This window comes from Papio anubis, chromosome 7, assembly GCF_008728515.1.
Source record: "Papio anubis isolate 15944 chromosome 7, Panubis1.0, whole genome shotgun sequence".
NCBI classification, from domain to species: Eukaryota; Metazoa; Chordata; class Mammalia; order Primates; family Cercopithecidae; genus Papio; species Papio anubis.
In genome coordinates, this window is record NC_044982.1 from 111,646,080 (window position 1) to 111,663,909 (window position 17,830).

Below are 17,830 nucleotides of genomic sequence, written 5' to 3' on the forward strand. Positions count from 1 at the left end.
GTTTCCACTGAAAAGTCTCCTGCCAATCTTATTGGAGCTACATTGTATGTTATTTGTTATCTTTCTCTTGCTGCTTTAGGATCCTTTCTTTATCCTTGACCTTTGAAAGTTTGATGATTAAATGTCTTGAGGTAGTCTTATATGGGTTAAATCTTCTTGGTGTTATATAACATTCTTGTACTTGAATATTGATACCTTTCTCTAGGTTTGGGAAGTTTTCTGTTATCCTTTTGAATAAACTTTCTATCCCTGCCCACCCGCCCCCCCCGCCCCCACCAAGTCCAATAACTCTTGCATTTGGTCTTTTGAGGCTATTTTCTAGATCTTATAAGTGTGCCTCATTGTCTTTTATTCTCTTTTTCTTTGCTCTTCTCTGACTGTGTATTTTCAAAGAGCTTGTCTTCAAGTTTACTGACTCTTTCTTCTGTTGTTAAGAAACTCTGATGCATTCTTCAGTATGTCAGTTACATTTTTCAACTTCAGAAATTCTGCCTGATTCTTTTTAATTATTTTAGTCTGTTAGTTCAATTTATCTGATAGGATTCTGAATTCCTCCTCTATTTTATCTTGAATTTTATTGTGTTCCTCAAAAATAGCAATTTTAGTTTGTTTAAATTTTTAACTTTTAATTAGGAGTTATATGTATTTATGGGGTACAGTAAATGTTCTGATACAGGCATGGAATGAGTAATAGTCACATCATGGAGAATGGGGTATTCATCCCCTCAAACATTTATCCTTTGAAACAGCTATTTTAAATTACATGTCTGAAATGTCACATTATCTCTGTCTCTCCAGGATTGGTTCCTGGTGCCTTATTCAGTTTGTTTTAATTAGGTTATATTTTCCTGGATGGTCTTGATGCTTCTGGATGTCCGTTGGCGTTTGGTCATTGAAGTGTTAGGTATTTATTGTCATCTTTGCAATCTGGGCTTATTTGTACCCGTTCTTTTTGAGAAGACTTTCTAGGTATTTGAAGGGACTTGGGTGTTGCAATCTAAGTTTTTAGTTACTGCAACCATGTCTGCATTAGAGGGCACCCTGAGCCCGGTAACACTGGCTTTTGCAGACTCAATAGAGGTGCTGCCTTGGTGGTCTTGGATAAGATCCGGAAGAAGTCTCTGGGTCACTAGGCCAAGACTCTTGTTCACTTCCCTTACTTTCTCCCAAACAAATGGAATCTCTTTCTGCGCTGAGCTGCCTGGAAGTGGAGGAGGGGTGACACAAGCATTCCTCTGGCCACCATCACTGGAACTGTGCTGGGTCAGACCTGCAATCAGCATGGCACCGGGTCTCACTCAAGGCCCATGGTAACCACTGCCTGCCTATTGACTATGTTTGCTCAAGATACTAGAGCTCTACAATCAGCAGATAGCAAAGCCAGCCAAATTTGTGTCTTTCCCTTCAGGGTGTCAAGGTCTTCCTAGCCCTGGGTAGGTCCAGAGATGCCATCCAGGAGCCAGGGCCTGGAGTTGGAAACCTTAGGAATCTAGCTGGTGCTCTATTCTAATGCAGCTGAGCTAGCACTCAAGCCACAAGGCAAAGTCCTTCGTACTCTTCCCTCCCCTTTCCGCAAGCAGAGAATTCTGTCCCCATAGCCCCCATTGTCCCAGGCCCATGGTGAGTACTGATTGGCTACTGCTGGTGTTCACTCAGGCCCAAGGACCCTTCAGTCAGCTTGTGATGAATGCTTTCAGGCCCAGGACTCTCCCTTCAGAGCAGTGGGCTCCCCTCTGGCCCAGGGCATATCTGAAAATGCCATCTAAGTGCCAATGTCTGAAATTTGGAACCCCACAAGATCCCCCTTGGTGCTGTATCCCACTGTGGCTGCACTGGTAAGCTGTAAGACAAAGTCTCCTTTACTCTTCCCTCTCCTTTAGCAGAAGGAGTCTCTCCTTGTAGCTACCACAGCTGGGAATGTGTGAGGTGTTAGGTCTTAACCTGAAGCCAAGTCTCACCCAAGGCCCTTGGCAAGTGCTACCTAGCTAACACTGCTGATTATTCAGGGCCCAGGGGTCCTTTAGTCAGCAGGTGATGCATCCTGCTAGGACTGGGTCCTTCCCTTCAAGGCAGTGGGTTCTCTTCTTGCCCAGAGTGTGCCTAGAAATGTGATCCAGGAACTAGGGCCTGGAATAGGAGCCTGCTTGGTGGCCTGTCCTACTGTGGCTGAGCTGATATCCGAGTTGCAAGACAAAGTCCTCTTTACTCTTCCCTCTCTTCTCCTCAGAAGGAAGGAAGGAGCCTTTCCCCAAACTGCAAGCTGCACTGCCTAGGGTTGTGGGGGGCATTGTGGGGAGCGGAGTTCAAGCACTGCCTTGGTGGCCCTGGCTCATGTCTCACTAGATTGTGTACTCCCCAAAGTCCACTGGCTCCAAACCCAGCACCACACCAGGACTTGCCCAGGAATTGCAGTCCTTGTGGCCTAGACTGCCTTTCAAGTTTATTTAGAACCCCAGAGCACTTTAGCCCATGGTGGCAAGGCTCTCTGGAACTCAGGTTCCAACTGCGGAGATGGGCAATTCCCCTCTGGCCAGGGCTGCTCTAAATGCTCCCTCTGTGGGCACCAGCTGAGTTCTGCCTGGTCTTGCTTTCCACTGTGACCGGGCAGCACTGATGTCCAAAGGAAAGTCCCACAAGCGTTGTGCTCTGTTTTCCCGCAAGTGCACAGCTTCCCTCTCCACGCCATACAGGATGGGGAAGGGGGGAGGGGGTGGTGTCAGCAATTAAACGCTGTCTTTCCTACCCTCTTCAGTGCCTCTTTCAGTGATAAGAAGTTAAAAAATCAGATGATTTTTGCTTGTTATGAAGGTGCTGTTTTGTGTGGATAGTTGTTCAATTTAGTGTTCCTGCAGGGAGGACGATTGTGGATGCTTCTATTTGGCCATCTTACTCTGCCTCCTCCTCAATAAAACCTGGATCTTTTTTGATGAATGAGAGCAGTAAAGAAGACCATCCATGAGGGTAGAAAACCTGTGTTTTCCTATTCAAAGTTAGATCTCCTGTACCTCTCTTTATATCTCATATGGCATAGACATGAAGATGTAGGAATAGATGAATGTATAAATGCCATATATATGATGCATATTAATCTTTGGGCCATGAGTTGAAAATAACCTGGCAGTTAAGGCTGCAGAGATTGCCTTGAATTGCACTGGCATTAATACATCTGTAATACTGAGCAGTTAAGCTCTTTGATAAATTATCAGAAATTTGAGTTCTTTTGTTCTCTTGCTGTATTTTACTTTATTAGAGGTATTACTCTTTTTTCACATAGATTATCATTATCTAAGTTATGATCTAAGCTACACAGGTAACTTTGGCCACACCATTCAGAGTGAACAACTATGATGAATATTGTTTAGTGTGTATCCCACCAGTGGTTCTGTTATTTCCATATTGAAGATTCTCATTTTAAGTTCAGTTTAGCGAGCATTTTCTGAGTGCCTTCTTTGTGACAAGCCTGGTGCTAAATGCTGCGGGTACAAAAATGAATGAACTACAGTCTGGCCTTCCTGTATCTCACTGCCCAGGAAGATGATTTCATTGCTACGTGTCAAATACAATTATAGGGGTGTATACAGGACCATAATTTTGCACTTTGGTGTTAATTTGACTATTCTTATCTAGAGACAGTTTATAGGCTAAGAGTTTAAATTATTTCTAATGGTTCATCACGCTTCACATTCTGGTATTATCACTTTTTGAGAACTTCCAGGTGAATAATTGGATATTAGTATGTATGTGATGATCTCTTCTCCTCTCTTTAATTTCTTGGTATGTGGATTGCTCCCTAACCTCAGCTTCCACTTGCTTCTGAAAAGAGAACTCTTTAACTTATTTGCTATCTTATTTCCTTGTATAACTAACAGTTTGCACACTGTTAGTATACAATGTCAAGAGTTGGCAGAATTTAGGATCCTTTGATAGTGATTTCTCTTTCCTTTTTTGGGAAGGGATACTAAAAAACAGTGATTCAAACTTCTATATCTTTGTGCTTTACACTTTTTCTTTTGGATACTTGCTGGTGGGTACTATTATCTTAGCCTGAACCAGAAATAGTGCCATCCAATCATATTGCTTTTTATTTCAATTTGGCAGCATCTTTAATAGCAGTGCAATAGTCTGGCTTGGTGTTCTCGAGTTGAAAAGATTCTAGCATTTGTACCATAGAGAGTAAATAGTGCCCCCTTTCCCTGGTATCTCTTTTTTTTTTTTTTTTTTGCCCTGAGTTAGGTTGGTGCCAGTACCCTTTCCTCTTGTATTTGAATCTGACCTTTATATTTTTGTCCCGCTAGAATATAAACTTTGTGAGCAGGGGTCGTCTTGTTCACAGAGGTATTATAGCACTTAGAATAGTGCCTGGTCTGTAGCAGCTTGCGGTAAATACTGTTGAATGAATGGTATGTGAACAGTGCTGCCCAGAAGACTGAATCTTTAATGCGCAGTTCTTGTTTCAGAGCAAGGAGTTGTATTTCTATTCTTTATGTGAAACTGTGTGGATACTGTGTAGCTCAGCAGTAGCACCATGGGTCTGGGCTGCCTCAACCAGTATCATTTGCTAGGGTAACTAAGAAGATTTCTACTGCCCAGCTTATCCAGGTATAAGGAGAGTCATAAATGGAGTCTTCTAAGTCTGTGGGGCTGGGATTCAAGGTCTCTGTGACTTTAAACTGAAATCCTGATGGGGACAGTGTACCCTCACAGTCCTAGGGAGCCGTTTGAACTTATTCTGCAGAGGCAAAAGTTCTTACCTTTTTGGTTGTGTCATCTTGCAAGGAGTTCCTGGAATTCCCAGGGCATCTGTCTACTGGATTGTGCCCCAGGAAAAGTTGACAGTTTATTGTCCTGTTTAAGAACTGGGGATCTGCAACCAGACCACCTTGTTGAAATCTTGGCACTGTGATTTCCCTTATTGTGATCTTCAGCAAATTACTTATTTTGTTTCTTAGTTATCTCATCTCTAAAATGAAAATAGTACCAATTTATAGTCGAATTTGTGGTTTAATATAGGCAACGGGCTTAGAACATGCCTAGCACACAGTACCAATATTCAGTAGATATTAACATTTACGCATTTGATACAGAGAAAATTCATACCTCTTTTGCTCATTTTCATTCTAATATGCTTCTTGAGGAAGATGAGAAGTCACAGAGGTGCAGCTGATGTTCTGGAAATTTTACAGAGGCCTACCTGTGCCCATTGAGGTGTGTTGAGCATATAATAGCACATAACATCAGCTTCTAGTGCTGTCATCCATCACCACGTGTCAGGTGGAAAGGAGGTGAGAACTTTAGCTCTGGAAAGCTCTAATTATCCTCAAAGCAGACCATGCTCAATTTGACAGTGTCATGATTTTTAATATTTGAAAATTCCAGAATTGCTACTCTGGATGTAATCCTTTCTTTTTCTTCTTCCTCTCTCCGGCTTTTACTTATGCAGTTAGGTGAATATGATGCTCCACTTCCCACACAGATACCCAAATAGCTCTGACTGCTGAAATATTGGTATCTTACTGTCAGCACATAACTTGTTGCAGTGTTATTGAAATTTTCACTGTTTTGAAATCTTTACTGTTATCTGGGTTTGAATCCCAGCTTTCCCAGGCTTCAGTTTTCTTTCATTTGTCAAATGGGATAAAAGTATCCACCTCATACGGTTGTTGTGAGGGTTAGTAATGAATACAAAACACTTAACATAGTACCTGGCATGTAATATTAGTTGTGAAGTTAATATATCCATTATCGTCATTCTGTTTCAAATCAGCAATGAAATATGGACTACACTAATCCCATTTCTGCTTGGAATTGTGAGTCTAAATGAAATATAGCAGTTCCCTGCTTGAAATATACTGTAAATCTTCCAATTGCAGTCAGGATTTTACTACCTTCTAGGGTATACAGGGATGGTGGAACATAGTAAACCTTGAGATTTGGCTTTCCTGTCTTTGTATTCTAGCCTTGCTACCCAGAGGTAGTAACCTAGATTTCTATTACACGCACCCCTTGATGCCTCCTCCAATAAAACTGCAGTAATCTAATTTGTACTCTGTCCTGGAATTGAAGACAGAATTAGGAAATGCATCCAGTATGTTTGGTGGCAAAGTTCTGAAATGGCCTCTAAGATAATTACTTTCATAATAACCTACAAAATTTCATGTATAACCACAAGTTATCATACTAGCTTTGTTACGTTTCTTTTTCTTTGACTTGCAAAACATCCCTCCATTAAAGATGGTATTATCTCCCATTTACAAATCAGGAAAGCAAGACTTAGAAAGGTCAAATAATTTGCCTAAGGTTGCACACCTGTCTAGTGACACACAGCGTTGATTCACCCTACAGCTTTTTCCTTTTTGCTCAGAATTAGAAAGCTGAATCCCAAAATTAGGGTCAAAATTTTTCCTATAAAAACTTGTCAATGATAAACTGAAAAAAGAGAATGTATGCAGTGCCTTATGCCTGTAATCCCAACACTTTGGGAGACCAAGACAAGAGAATCACCTTGAGCCCGGGAGTTCAAGATCAGCCTAGGCAATATAGTGAAACCTTGTGTCTACAAAAAATTTAAAAATTAGCCAAAGTTGGTGGTGCACGTCTATAGTCTTAGCTGAGGCTGAGGTGGGAGGATCGTTTAAGCCCAGGAAGCAGAGGTTGCAGTGAGCCAAGGTAGCACCACTGCACTACAGCCTGGGCAACAGAGCAAGACACTATCTCAAAAAAGAAAGAAAGAAAAAAAAAGAATAAGCAAAAGAAGGTAAACAGGCAGAAAGAAGATATGAAGAAAGTTAAGTTAATAAATGTGGAACATAAAAGATAGGATGGAAACAAATGTATTCAAGCATCTCTGGTAAACAATTCATATAAGGCCTGTTCAATGGAGGCCTTTTTTTTTTTTTTTTTTTTTTTGTAGTGTGAAGTTTTAACTTGGAGACTCAGAATTCAAACTTGAAACTATAGAAGAGAGGATGAAGACAATATTAGCAGTTGAAAGGAAAATGTAGAAATAGAAACGTTATATATATTTAACAGAAAACAATGATCCACATCAAATGTTGAAGATACATGTTCTTAATGATAGCTATATGTAGATATGGTTCAGAGAAGGTAAATTGCATGTATTATTTGATACACGGAGAGAAGATTCAGGTAAGTATTCTGGAGTTAATTCCTGAATTAGTTGCCATAGTATTAAATTATATTTTTCTGTAAATGAGATGCCAACGTGAGGCTTCTTTTATTTGGAGTGTTTAAGCAGGGGAAAAGAAGGCAAACACTGAATAGCTACTGCACCTATCTGAGGAAGTGTTGTAATACACTAAAAGTTCAGATACAAATTTCATTAGCTGCATGTTAGCATGTCATATCTGTCACTCTGAGGCTTTACCTTTTACCTATGAAACCCACGTTGATAATTAAACATTTTCACATGTTTAAACTTCTACAAGATGCTCAAGTTTTGTACCTTCAGTTTATGCATGATCCAGTTGCATATACTGTTCAAATTCTTTTTATTTTTTTGAGACAGGATCTTGCTCTGTTGGCTAGGCTGGAGTGTAGTGATGCTACCATGACTTACTGCAACTTTTACCTCCTGGGCTCAAGTGATCCTCCTGCCTCAGCCCCACAAGTAGGTGGAACCACAGGTGTGCACCACCACACCCAGCTAATTTCAGCTATATATACTTAGAACATACTAAGTATACCAACTTGCTAACATTCACTTCAACAGGATAAAACTGGCCTTACTTCCCCTCCTTACCAACCGGCTCTCCTCTGACTTCTAGGTTTGTCAAGAAGGCTGCCATCCACATAGTTGGCCAGATACCAAGATGCTGAGGTCACTTTTTATTCATTGAGTGCTTTATTTTTATATCTGACCAAGTCTGGTAGTTCTTCCTTTGGAATATGTAGCTTGTTCGTTTCCCTTCACTGTCACTATTTTATTTATTTTTAATTTTTGATTCTTTTTGCTGTAGAGGGAAATATAATTATTGCTTGTTTTTTGGGAATTCTCATAACTTCCTCAAGTAATTTTGTAATGCATTTTCCTGGATAATGCTTTTTCATTTTTGCTTAATTTAGTTATGTAACCTTAGTTTGGCTGCTTAGGTATGTCACTGGAGAGCTACTTCCCTATTGGGAATGTAATTCTCAGTTCTGCTAAGAGAGGAGATCATACACATTAGTTAGGGTTGTCATAAAAGGAGTTGAAAACATCAGCTGTTAGCAAATCACTTTGCTTATGCGATTGTTTTGAATTTGAACAACAAATCCATCTGTTTTACCTTAAACAAAAGGTAAGCTATGCATAAAGACAAGTATTTTTGTAACCTAGTATGAGGGAATTCTTACCCTACAAAATTATTTTGGGAGCAGGCTAATTATATTTACACCTGGGCGATGAACAGCCAGTCTTTGAAGAGAGTAAAGCATCAGATAACTTACCATTTAAAAAATCTATTGATGTGTTTGTTTCCAGGAAGAGAGAATTTAATAATGTATTAATTTAAGGGAGCAAGTGTTTTTGTAGAAAAGATTATCAAGATTGTAATCAGGCTTCAATGACAGTTTTCTTGTGAGAAATGCTAGAAGGAGGGAGATGATTTTTGTTGGAGAGTTATTCTGTGTTGAGAACACAGAAATAGTTCAGAAGTGCATTAGGAGTGTTTACAAACTTATATGTCTGCATTTTATTGAGTTAACAAGTTTACTATGTCTTGTTTAAATAGATTTTTTTTTATTATGGATACACAATAATTGTATTAGAGAAATTCCTTAAAGATCTTTGGTAAGATGATCCCTCTCCATCTGCTGATTTCCAATATATTTCTATTGTGCAACAGCCAGCTATGCATGCCTGTCGACTGAGGTATTAACAAGGCATGAGTTTGCAGTTCAGTAGGAATCTAGACATAGTGGTGTCATGGGAAGATCCTCTTGCATATGGTCTGGTGTGATGGATGACCAACTGTGGGACCTGGGGAAAACAACGCTTCTCTTGGCTTCATTTCTCACTCTGTAAAATAAGAGTTACATCAAGGGCCCTTCTATCTCTGAGTCTCTCATTTTATGATGTGACCAAAATCCCTTCTGAGCTCCTCATGGAGAGGTGTTTGTTCCATAGCCCTTTCTGTTTTTTTAATGTAGTCCTTGCTCTTATGGGTATGAACAAAGCCAGCCTAAATGGATTGGGGTTTTGGAAACTTTTTTCCCTCTGATTGTAATTAAGTGACCTAAACAGATATTGAATTTATGACCATAATGTTAATAGCTTTGTGCTACCAACAGCATTTTAACAGCAAAGCAGGATTGTTTCCAAACTAGAAATCTATGAAAATTCAAATATTGATAAAGAAGGCTTCACATACTTTGTTGTACATAGAGCCATTCTTAGGAATACTTGGGATGCTCATTCTAATAATAACTTCAGTATAAGAGGTAATTAAGAACAAAGACGTTGGAGGTATACTTCCTGGGTCCACATCTGGTTCTGCCACTTGCTCATTTTGTGACTTTGCACAAGTTATTATACCTACTAAATAGATTTTCTGAGGAATAAATGCTGAGGAATATATGTCTGGCCTATAGTTCTACATATGTTTAGCTGCTGTTATTAATTACTTTTACATGCCAGGAGTCAGTGCCTCCTATAACAGCTCCATTAATCCTCATAGCAGTTCTATGAAAATAGTATCATTTTTATCCTCATGAAGAGACCAAGACTCAGAGAGGCTAAATAATTGGCCCAAGATCACATGTAAAATGGGTGCTACAATAGCAAAGACTTGGAATCAACCCAAATGTCCATCAGTGACAGACTAGGTTAAGAAAATGTGGCACATATACACCATGGAATACTATGCAGCCATAAAAAAGGATGAGTTTGTGTCCTTTGTAGGGACATGGATGCAGCTGGAAACCATCATTCTCAGCAAACTATCGCAAGAACAGAAAACCAAACACCGCATGTTCTCACTCATAGGTGAGAATTGAACAATGAGATCACTTGGACTCTGGAAGGGGAATATCACACACTGGGGCCTATTATGGGGAGGGGGGAGGGGGGAGGGATGGCATTGGGAGTTATACCTGATGTAAATGACGAGTTGATGGGTGCTGACAAGTTGATGGGTGCAGCACACCAACATGGCACAAGTATACATATATTAACAAACCTGCACATTGTGCACATGTACCCTAGAACTTAAAGTATATATATATAAAAAAAATGGGTGCTAGATTCAACCCAGGTTTATCTGACTCATTCTAAAACTAAGGCTCCTTCCTTCTTCTTATATTCTGCCCTAAGCCTGGTCCTTTGGAAATTCTCAATGCTGTTAATTAGTCAGAAGGCAGTTGGTGTTAGAAGACCAAAGGCTCAGGTAGCATCTAAATAAGAGCCTCTCTTAATCACCATGATAAAATGATGTGACTCTTCTTTAGAAATGTGCCTTTCAGACTTCAGGGTTTTCCATGAATTATTTTCATACAGTGTAACTTCCTTTTGTTCATCTTCTCTACAGGATGAGGCAGCCTTGACACCCAGTCCCCAGATAGCCTTCCTTGTAACAGTGGCCTTGAAGTATCTGGGCTGGGTTAGAAAAAAGACTCCTTTGCCCTATCTATGTCCTTATCTTTACAGAGTGAAAATTGTAATACACAAAATAATTACAATGAAGTTAACAACTAAAGCATCCCCCTACCTCCCTTTATTCCTCAGGTATTTATTTAATATTTAGCTATCTGACATTTTAATCTGAAGTTTAGTCCTTTTATTTTTTGCTGGAAAATTTTAAAATGGCTTTAGAGTGAAACAGCATCATTGAAAATAAAACAATTGTCTTCTATTTGCAAAACTTTTAAGTACATTTGTTTTAACCACCGCTTTTTTTAAATCTTTACTTGAAAATTCTTTAGCAGAAATAATGACACACAAATAGGCTTCTGTCATTGCTCAACTTCCTTATGACAGTGTTACACTTATTGCTGAGTAATAGTAATTAGGGTGGTTTTGGGTGTAGGCATTTTACATTTTGAATCTAAGAAGATTTTAGGTTCACCTGAGTTGCTGAATCAACTCAGTATTTCAGGACGGTATCTTATACATGGGTTCCAAGTAGTATAAATATTAAAAAGTTAATTGCATATGCTCTGAGAAATTCTGTAAGCACTCTTTCACCTTTATTTCATAGATGAACAGTGAAGACAGTGGTGAGGGAATTTTATCAAGTTTATTTGTAAAAAGTCCTGGGCTGGCACTTTCCTTAGAGCCAGATGATCTGTCACAACTACTATACTCTGTTGACATAGAGCAAAAGCAGCCATAGGCAACTTGTAACCGAATGGGTGTGACTATTTAAATAAAACTTTATTTAGGCAGGCTTAGTTTGAGAATCCTAAATGGATCTGGTGGAGGGCCCAGGGAAGGCAGTTGGCACACATGTTGATGAAAACAGTTGTTTAAGCTTCTGGCAAATTTGAATACTAACTTATAAAGGAGTCAATAGGGTTTATATGAAGATAAAAGCAGTGGTTTGAAATATCACAACACTAAGGACCACTCTCACAAGGAGTTATGTTTCCAAAATGGCATAATTTTGCTCTTAATGTATGCTTAATAGAGTAATGCATAATGTATTATTAATTTGGAATCTATTATTTGTCCAGCTACACGTGCAGATTTTCAATTTTCTTGTACATTTAAAAATGATAAATGGAAAGTGCAATACCATTCAAGGGAGGAACTACTCAATACTTAGGTAGTTATTTGCCAGATCACATTTTGGGTTGTTTCTGTTTTTAACTGACATACTGACTTAAGTTTGCCAAAACCTGATTGCATTTGGAAGGAAAATGGCATTGTTGCTGTTTTTTCTGCATGAGAACATCTAAAACAGGTGGCTGGCAGCAGGGAAGGAGTAAAGGTAAAGGACAAAAATATAATAGTTTGTGAGCTTGTTTTTTTTTTTTTTTTTTGCACTAAATTTCAGATCTAGCTAGGTTATGTTTTGTTTCACTCTGATCTTTAGAATACCTAATTTATTTTCTACATTCCATACCCTCCCTCAAGTAAATAAGGGAAACCCCACTATATTACAATTGGTATTGAATTCACTAACATTTTTATTATTGAGATATAATTGTAAATTATTTTGTTAGAGTTTAATCTTTTGATTCAAGTTGACTGGTGTTTTTATTTGCAATCTATATTTTACAGTGTTTAATCCTAAGTATGTTTCCATGAACAGGTAGTTTGATTTTTAAAGCTAGAGAGAGTAATTGAGTTAAGGTGCACCAGGTAGCTTAGAAAACATTTTATAATAGTGACTTTATAAATGCTACATCTTGGAGCTTAAGAAATAGAAAAAGTTAGATTGACCAAAGTCATTCTAAAAAGCAAAGCAAGACCCCCATGAGTATTTTATGTTAGATCACATTTCTGTGCTTTTATTGGAACCATTGATATGGTAGAATTCCTAAATCTAGTACGTATTATTATAAAAATGATATTGTATATGGGGGTGATGCCAGTTTGAGGCTTGGGTAGTGTTTTTGCTCAAAGCTTTCTTTTCGTTTTTCACACTGATAGCATAAGGATGTCATGCAGTCCTCAATCTGAATCCTTAGTAGGAAGATCTTGAACAGAGTTCTGACAAGTAGGGTTATCACATTTTTATGTATCCTTCAACAATTATCCTACCTAAAAAGATCAAAGGAACATGGAGTCAGATGTTGCAAGTTTTAACTCTGATGTTTCTTCTCAAGGCAGATTTCCTATTGCAGTGTGGATATTATTCTCTATTTAAAACAATAGTATAAACTGGCTGGGCACGGTAGCTCCTGTATGTAATCCCAGCACTTTGGGACGTTGAGGCGGGTGGATCACCTGAGGTCAGGAGTTTGAGACCAGTCTAACCAATATGGTGAAACCCCATCTCTACTAAAAATACAAAAATTAGCTGGGCGTGGTGGCGGGAGCCTGTATACCCAGCTACTCGAGAGGTTAAGACAGGAGACTTGCTTGAACCTGGGCAGCAGAGGTTGCAGTGAGTTGAGCTCATGCCACTTGCACTCCAGCCTGGGCAACAGAGCAAGACTTCGTGTCAGAAAAAAAAAAGGTGATACAAACTGATTTCATATTTCAACATTTTGATCATTCAGAAGCTGATGTATTAATACATTTTCAAATGTATTAGATCATAAACATGTTAAGAAAAGTTTTTTTTTTCCTTTGTTTTACTAGTAGTCTGAATGTTCATAAAAGTTCATTTTTGGGTCAGATTGATTCATTGAGCCCTGTATGAAAAAACTTCCTTGTGTATTTAATTTCATTTGGATTCCCCTTTAAGAAGCTTTAGCCATTTTCCAAATATGCATAAAACTGTCAAGTTAATAGGAATAATACAGAGGATTCTTAGACAAAATAGAAGAAAAAGAAGAGAAAGAAAAATGACTCTGCTCTAGGAGGAACACAGAACTGGGAACTAATGACCATTTTAGTACCTATAATGTGGCAGGCATTCCCTAGTTTTGGAATTGACGGTACCCTCTAAGAAGTTTGATAGAGGTGTGTATGAAGGAGGGAGCCTAATGCAGATTTGGTGTGGGTTAGGGAGGGGTGTATTGAAGGGCCCAAGAGGAAGGATGTCAGGAAATATTTCTAAGAGAAGAACTTGAGCCTCACATAGCCACACAGACAAGGCAAAAGAGTGTTAGACAAGGTGAAAGAATGAGCCAGCGTACGGAAGTATTAGACAACATTAAACACTGGGGATCTATAGACATTCAGTAGAAATGATTGGTGAATGAGGAAATGGAAAGTAGTATGGTGAAGGATTGGATTGGAAAGGATTGTTGGATGTCAAATATTATGGGCCTTATGTTACCAGGCTATCAAGTCAGAACTTTACCCTGATGATGGCAAGGAATCCCTGAAGGAAGCTATTTGATTTATTAGCTGTTTCTATTAACCACTCTTGTCCCACTAAAGTTAAAGATAGAGATAGAGATAGATAGAGAGTGGGGAGGGAGGGTATGAGAGAATGAGAGTGAGAGAGAGAGAGAGAGACATGGATGGAGTCTAGCTTGAAACTTTTCTGTGATTTTTAATTTTACAAGAATTTTTGTTTTTTGGTGTATTGTATCCAAAGGCAGAGAAAATTTGAAGGTTATCTTAAAACCCTGACATTAGATTTTTAAAAACTTAACTCTGGTGGTATTCCAAATTTTGGCAAAGCTTCTAATTTCTTTTAGTCCCACTTCCAGGTCAGATACAATTAGATTCTTAGATTCTTGTTTTTGCTGTATCCCTTTTCATCAGGGTGGCTTTTGGGGGATATTATGGTGTGCTTTGGGGTTGGGGTAGAGGTGAGGGTGCCTGGAGAAGGCAAGCAGGCAAGCTGATTGCCATCAAAGCAGCAATAATGGCTAAATGAGTACTTCTGAAATTGCTCCTTCTAGGGTGTTTTTGGAGAAAATGTCGGGAGAGTAGAGTGTTGTAATTGAAAAGGATGATTTTCTGGTGGTTGAATTTCAACACTCTGTAACCCGGATGGATAAAAATGACTCTGTGCCTTACAAGTGAACCCTTTCAGTTTACTCGATGAATTGAATTTGTAACAGGAAAGATAAAGTTTGCTGGTAATGTCAGATTCAGTACTTCTTTACTGTTCTTAGAGCCGTTGTTTTATTCTTTTAAATAAAAAAAATTTTTTTTTTAAGAGACAGGGTCTCACTATGTTGCCCAAACTGAAGTGCAGTGGCTATTCACAGGCCCCATCATAGTACACTGCAGCCATTAACTACTAGCCTCAAGCAGTGCTTTCGCCTCAGTCTCCCATGTAGCTTGAACTACAAGTACACATCACTGCATCTGGCCATTGCCATATTCTTTAAGGATCAATTACGTCATGCGGAGTTGGTTTCCTTGCTTCCATTGTCTCTCAACTGTAGTCCTAGATTAGCTTGTCAGGTTATTAATCTTAAAACATGATTTTTAACATGTTACTCCATTATTTAAAACTCCATAATAGCATTTTGCTGTTTGGGTTCCACAAAGCCTCTGAGATATTCTCTGTGAAAAGGGAGAGCAGGGTTTGGGAAGTGCTGGGGAGCCAAGGCTGACCTAATAAGGCAAATCATATTATTAGCTCATATTGTCTAAATAAAACTTATTTTACCTGGCAGTTATACTTCACTCTGAAATTACCTGAGGAATAAGTCCCTCCTAAAAGATTGTATATTAAATGTAGATGGTTTTGGGTTGGTGAAAGTGGCATACCAGGGTTTCCAGCAACACTTATTTATCTGCCATTTGGGAGAGAGGGGGATGCTTGTCAAGCAAATAGTTCTTGCATAATAACTGATTTTTGGCCAGTCATGGTGGCTCACTTCTGTAGTCCCTGCAATTTGGGAGGCTAAGGTGGGTGGATCACTTGAGCCCAGGAATTTGAAACCAGCTTGGGCAATGTAGTGAAATCCCATCTCTACAAAAAGTACAAAAAATAACCGGGCATAGTGGTGCTTGCCTGTGGTCCCAGCTGCTTGGGAGACTGAGGTGGGAGGATCACTTGAGCCTGGGAGGTCGAGGCTCCAGTGAGCTGTGATCATGCCACTGCATTCCAGACTGGGTAGCAGAGTTAGAACCTGTCTCAAGAAACTCAAAAAACTGATTTTCTCATATCTCTTTGACAGTGGACCATGCACATAATAAGCAGAAAGAGGAATAAAAAGGGATCTTGCCTTTAAAGATCAGTTATGTCCAGCCTCCCAAAACTGCACTGGTCAGTACCACCAGAGTACTCAGAGAGTTGCTGTTTTTGCTGAAATGGTGATTATAATTATCTGGCAGATTTTCAGGTACACCAATGGCATGACCTAACTATCAGCCTGTATTATTACATAACCAGCCTGTATTATTGCTTACCAGGGCAGGTCATGCCATTGACCGATTCTAGCTCCCAGGCCAGTATTAATTTGCTATTGGTGGAAGAAAAGAATGAAAATATTCTTGAAAGTCAGTATGTCAAAGAATATAACCCAGACCAGTGGAGCCAAACAACAACAACAACAACAACAACAACAACAAAAAGACGAAACATAGCTGAGTTTACTTATTTGCCAGCTAAGGAAATATAGTAAGGATTTTACATTTGCCAGGGAAGGAAATATAGTAAGGAAATTTACTGAGTAATTGTTGAGGAAGAAAAGTCTGGATTTTAGTACTAGAAAAGAGCAGGGGTTAGCATAGGGTTGGGGTGGTTATCCAAATTAATGATTGAAAACCAGCATTTTGGATAGGATGGCATGAGTTCATAGATCTGTATATGATTGGTTAAAGTAAGTCCCATTCTAGTGAAACAGCATTTAGTCTTGGTATCTTGTAGGCAAGTCCTGCTGTAAATGGAAGTTTCCTGTTACAAGAGTTTCTGGCTCCTTTTCTAAAGCTAATCAGGTCTCTTATGAAGGTCCTGGACCTAACCAATCCTCTTAAGGGTCCCTGTTGGTGCGGTCTAATGTTGGATGGGCCCTTGGGTTGGCAGTGAACAGTTCTTACTCTAGATATACACTCCTAGAATACTTGCGGCAAACCCCTGAATCTGTATATATTGAGTGTTGGGAACCCTAGCCTAATATGTCCAGCTAGAAAATGGCTTTCCTCCATGTATACCATTCTTGCCAGATTCTTCCCAGAGGGTATAGAATTGTAAGTATGAGGGTGTTTGATAAGTGTTATTTTTGTTACATTGTATTCAACTTAGGATTTGTATATATTTCTAGATAGTTTATAAAGACTTACTCTCATTTTATTCTTCAATGAGCTCTTCAAAAGTGACTCACATTCTCTTACGACTTTTTAGTTCCATAGAGAATGCTAATTCAGGTTCCTCTTAGAAGGGCTGCTAGACTTTGGGAGGCCGAGGCGGGCGGATCACAAGGTCAGGAGATCGAGACCACGGTGAAACCTCGTCTCTACTAAAAATACAAAAAATTAGCCGGGCGCGGTTGTGAGCGCCTGTAGTCCCAGCTACTCGGGAGGCTGAGGCAGGAGAATGGCGGGAACCCGGGAGGCGGAGCTTGCAGTGAGCTGAGATCCGGCCACTGCACTCCAGCCTGGGCGACAAAGCGAGACTCCGTCTCAAAAAAAAAAAAAAAAAAAAAAAAAAAAAAAAAAAAGAAAAAAAAAGAAGGGCTGCTAGATAATTTTGCTCCTTATGGGAAGGTCTTACTGTGGAAATCCCCAGATTTTTGAGTTTCTGTTTGAAATATATGGTATTCAACTACTTTTATGTTGTTGGAGAAAATGTATAACCTCAGATTTTCAGCACTATTTGTAGGTTGCCTTTTTCTTCTTTCTTGTTACCTAAGTGAACACATTTATTACCAATATAACTTGTAATCCCACTGGAGAGGATTGCAGTGCTTTTAGGCAATCTCATTTCAGCAGATATAGCTCTTTTAAAAACAAACCAGTTAAAGAGAGTCTTAGCTGAACTACAGTTGTTTCTTTTGACCAAGGAAATATGGAGGTGGCGAGCAAAATCCTCGGACTTACACAGTCCATCTCAACAAACATGTTTGTGCTTGGTTAAGGACATGCTGACTAAGTCTTTTCTATAAATGATATATGAATGAATCCAACACAATTCTTGGTAGCAGAGATTGAGGGCCTTTTTGTAGTTTGACTCAGATTTCGTCTTCAGAATTATTTAATAACACTTCACATGTATTGTGATTTATTTGCTTTCCAGTTGAGTTTTTGACATGTCTATTTTCTGAAGCCAAAGAGAATTGACAATGTGATTTTTAAAAGGATTTATTTCAGCATATG

The 17,830-nt window shown here is 39.1% G+C and overlaps 1 protein-coding gene across 7 annotated transcripts in view; it reads left to right on the forward strand.

Moving 5' to 3' along the window:
• PEAK1 (pseudopodium enriched atypical kinase 1) overlaps positions 1 to 17,830 on the forward strand; it is a 305,281-nt gene that overhangs the window by 25,424 nt on the left and 262,027 nt on the right. The window contains exon 2 of one of the 7 annotated variants that reach the window (XM_031668448.1): positions 5,139 to 5,282. The exons of the other annotated variants lie outside the window; for them this stretch is intronic. The gene's annotated coding sequence lies outside the window, so the exon portion shown is untranslated. The remainder of the gene's footprint in view (positions 1 to 5,138; positions 5,283 to 17,830) is intronic. 7 annotated transcript variants of the gene reach the window in all.